The following is a 4837-nucleotide window of genomic DNA, read 5'->3' on the forward strand; positions in this document are numbered from 1 at the left end:
ACCACCCATCTTCTTCACCCGCAACCCGTCACCGCCGTCGTTATCACCATTCCGTCGCCGCACCCCGCTCCCGTCGCCACACACCGTTGCCCCCGTCCGTTGCCACACCACCTCCCCGTCGTCGTCCCCGTAGTTCCACTCCAACTCACCGTCGCCGTAGCTTCTAATTTGTCCCGTCGTAGCTTCCAATCCCTTAGATATATGTTTTTTCTAATTAAATTCTTGTATAAAACCCATTTGGTAAGGGGTTTAAATCTGGATGAGGATGATAAATATGTTGATGTTTGTTCGTGTTTGGGTTTGGTGGTGGGGGGATGATGGGGGTTGGCAGTTTGAAGCTGGTGGCGGTGGTGTAGTTCATTTTCCGGTGGACGGCGGTGGTGTAGTTCATTTTCCGGTGGACGGCGGCGGCGGCGACGGTGGCGACGGAGGAGGACGAGAGTTTTGGAGGTTGTGAGATGATGATGATGATGATGATGATGATGATGATGATGATGATAATCTGCTGATGTTGCTTCTTATTAGAGAAAATTGCTATTATTATTATTAGATATTATTATTATTTGAGAAATTACGAAATAATTATTATTTATCTAATTACTAAAGTGTCCCTGAACCAAACGGTCAACTAATTACGGTCAATCTAAAACCAGGGGTTCAATACGCTCAACCAGGGGCTCATTTCACCATTAAAAAAACACATTGGTACAACAAGCGCAATTTAGTTTTCAGGGTTTTATGGTGCCCCCGGAGATTTTACTCAGGGAGGCAAATCGTAATTTTCTCTAAAATTTAAAAGTAGTTATTAGTTATCATACACATACTTCAGCAAGTACGACTCTTTGTTTTTATCATTTGTTAATAGAGAAGCAAAAGAACTCAAATTAGAATAGGCCATGCGAACATCATGTCAATTTGTTGATGGTGTCCAAGTACAAGAACTAGAACAGCAATGTTGTAGAGATGACCCAGCAACTCCAAATATATCGAAGCATGTGTTTAATGTGGTCGATCTGTTCATAGGCATGATTGCATGAATAATGCAATTCTCTTGTTTGAGAAACCTTTCATCCAAATGAACCAAATGGTCTCGCTATATAGATGAAAACAAAAGTATTGTTGAACTATAGTCCAACATATTTTTGCTCACTATAAGATTTCTTTAGATGTAAATAAATCTTTACTAGAAGTTTGATTTACATTTCTAATCATCATTTTCATTGTTAATATCCCTATGATTCTCATAATATGAATGCCACTTCATCTTTAATGAAAGAATACGGAAATGTTAAAATAAAATAAAGATAAAACAGTAAAGTAAAGCATGGTTTGATGAAAATGTAGATTGCAATCATGGTATGTTGCAAACTTGCAATACATAGGCTTGCTATAGGAAGAAATGTGAAACATGGGCATGAATCTTATGATTGCCCTCTATGGTCCATAAAAATACAATCTTCCTACATTTCTTTATGTTCATCATCTTCTATCTCTAATTTTTTTGTTGTTCCCATGATCATGTTTTTAGAGATCGAAGTTAGCTAAACTCGGATTAAAGAATGGGATGTTAGAGATAAATTATTGAACATAAACTAATGGGTAATCATAGAAGATGCTTGCCATAAACCAATTGCTATATATGAATTATTATCAAACAATAACTCACTCTAAATATATCAAATTTGTAATAGTATATTGCAAGTAGATGCAACGCTATTAACGGCTAACAAAGTTACTATGTTAGGAATGTCTTCGACAAGTTAAGTAAAAAACTAAAAGTGCATTGACCATGTTGACCCAAATTAAGAGTATAATTTATTATCACGAACCCGAATATAACTACGATAGTTAGGCTATGGGGTATACTCTAACCCCCATATAGGTTAAAGTGACATGGCATTTTAAAGATAGATTAAACCACTCCTCACTTGTGTTAAGTGTGTTAAAAAGACTCATGCGTTATGCTTTTAACGGGTTAAAAAGAACAATATGTATTAATTATGCATTAATTACTAATTGATTTGTTATATTAATTATGTGTTAAATGGGTTAAACCATTTCCTTTGAATGACATAGAGTGAAGAGAAACAAATGATAATGTGGAGCTTATTTGGAATTAAGATGGGTTAAAGTATACCCCATGACCTTATAACTAACCATAGGCTATAGCTTTACTAATTACTACCGTTTAACTGTAAAGATTATTATCGCTTTTAAGGTAAAAGTCGTGCACTAGCAAACATATTGAACTCCAAAGAAACAAAGTTGCAACTCCCCTGTATTTATCACTCATCAACCTTCTATATATTTTAGAAGTGTGACATATAGAAAATACATCTGAGAATCCTTTTGATCCCTTATTCTTAAATCACATTCAAATATATTTACTTATCAATTTTAATCACCAAAATCAGTTCCTGTAATACTAGGAAATACTGAAATGGTGTTTGGATGGCGAAAAGCTTTCTGCAAATCGCTTCCCTCGAGAACCAGGTTCCGGTTCCGCCACTAGACCTACCAGAGAATATATTGAGCATGATCCCGATCCATCGTATCCAAGCCTACGTTGTCGAACCGCCATTGTCACCATACCGACCGAATCAGCGTCGGTTCCTGTAAGTCCAAGGCTTCATTCTAACACCAGAAAGTTGTTTCAGTCATCATCAACTCCATCATCACCTCGAAAGTTGTTTCAGTCATCATCAACTCCATCGTCACCTCGATCTCATTCAACTTTCTCGATCATCAAATCAACCTTACGCTTCTCCGAAGTAAGATCAGATTCCACTCCTCTTCGATTTTCCTTTCCAAGTGATCCTCACAGATCTCTACTTTTAGTAGGATCGGTTTGTCATTCATTAGAGGCTGCCACACAGCTCTATTGTAATCGTTTTTTATGAAAAATTCTAACAAATGTAAGTTTGATCTTGCAGAATAGATGCGGATTATGCTTGCATAGCGTGAAGAGAGGGCGAGGCGTGGCGATCTTCACCGCGGAGTGTTCTCACGGTTTCCACTTCCCGTGCATCGCTGACCACGTGAAGAACAAAGGCAGCCATGCTTGTCCTACATGTGGCATCACGTGGAAACAGACGCCACTATTGCCTATAACCGATCCGAATCAGAAGCATAATGCCACGTCACCAATAGATAGCAAATTGAAGAAACAGAATTCTTTTGAACTGAAAGTTTATAACGATGATGAACCGTTAGCTTCCTTGACGCCAAAAGCTCGATTCAATCCGATTCCAGAATCGGATGAAAGCTGTGATGAAGACTCGACCGGTGAGTCCCAAGGGTTTCATATTAATAAATCCATCAACAGTCCAGTTGACGTTGACGTGGACATACGGTTGTTACCGGATGCAGCTGTTATTACAGCTCGCAGAAGTTACGAGACGCACGCGGTTGTTCTAAGAGTAAAAGCACCGGTTATTCAAAATCAACGTAGAGCTTCGATTGATTTGGTAACCGTCGTTGACGTGAGTGCAAAAATGTCAAACGAAAGTTTACAGATGATGAAACGAACAATGAGAATGATTATTTCATCACTCGCATCATCCGATCGGTTATCAATCATCGCATTCTCTTCGTATTCGAAGAGATTATTACATCTTAAAAGGATGACGAGTTCCGGAAAAAGAGCTGCGTACCGTCTCGTAAAAGCTATGGCGGTTGTTGACGGTTCGTCTAACGCCTCTGACGCCGTTAAAAAAGCCGTTAAGGTGTTAGAAGACCGTACCGAGAAAAACACCGTCGCTAGCATCATTCTTCTGTCTGACGTCATCAATCAGTCATCAGACGTGTCATCCACGCGCGTCACTCACCTGAGTGTTAACGTTGTCGTACACACATTGAAGCTTACCGTAACTGACGACCACGCGCTAGCGAAAGCCGTCGGAAGTTTACTTAACGTGACGGTTCAGGATCTGAAATTACAGTTAGGAATCGTCTCCGGTTCCGATTCAGATCCGGCGGAAATCGCGGCGGTGTATTCACAAGCGCCGCCGTTGGTTATCGGATCGAGTACAGTTCAGATCGGAGAATTGTACGCGAACGAAGAGAGTGAGATATTTATTGAACTGAAAGTTCCGTCGTCGGCGGTGAGGGCCCACCGAGTACTCTCCGTGCGGTGCAGTTACAGGGAATCAGTAAGCCAGGATATCATTCATTGCAACGCGCATGCACTGGTGGTACCTCGTCCGCACACCGTCAGATCATCTACCCTGACGATCCAACGGATGAGAAACGTTTTCATTACAACTCGAGCTTTAGCCGAGTCACGCCGATTTTCGGCTACAAATGACCTCATCGGCGCTTACAATGCGGTTCTATCGGCTCGGGCTGCACTGCACCAGCCAAGCTCGGATTGTCGTGAGTTTGTAGCCAGCCTTGAAGCCGAGATGCACGAGTTGCATCTCAGACGCCAGGCTCAGGCTCAAACAGTGGCTTACATGGATGAAAATTGTGAGCCAGTGACATCGACTTCGGCTTGCCGAGTGGCTGAGAAGCTTGCTAAAGTTGCTATTATTAGAAAGTCGTTAACAGGGTTAGCTACTTACATGGCTTTGAGAATGCCGGATTTTAACACGGATGTGATCTTTATACGCCACCATCATGGTGATTGTATAGGTCTATATGTGGCTTGTATATGATTATGCGGGCTGTATAGGCCACACATGATTGATAAGTGTACAGAGGGAACTCACAAAACATGTTTTTTTTCAGATCTTATACGACCCGTATAGCCTTAGACAAACTGTTTAGGTCTTCAATAACTCAGGTTCTATACGGCATGTATAGGCGAAAGATGGTGTATGAAGATTTTATGTATTTT

At 40.7% G+C, this 4837-nt stretch overlaps 1 pseudogene across 1 annotated transcript; it reads left to right on the top strand.

The window, feature by feature from the left end:
* The first annotated feature begins 2317 nt into the window (after nucleotides 1-2317).
* Nucleotides 2318-4588, top strand: LOC143613841 (putative E3 ubiquitin-protein ligase EDA40; annotated as a pseudogene). Its single transcript, XR_013150193.1, has 2 exons — nucleotides 2318-2771; nucleotides 2934-4588. The product of XR_013150193.1 is annotated as a putative E3 ubiquitin-protein ligase EDA40 (transcript).
* Nucleotides 4589-4837: the final 249 nt, after the last annotated feature.

Source organism: Bidens hawaiensis, unplaced genomic scaffold, assembly GCF_021521415.1.
Source record: "Bidens hawaiensis isolate Kalapana, Puna unplaced genomic scaffold, B.hawaiensis_p1.1 tig00038477_1, whole genome shotgun sequence".
NCBI classification, from domain to species: Eukaryota; Viridiplantae; Streptophyta; class Magnoliopsida; order Asterales; family Asteraceae; genus Bidens; species Bidens hawaiensis.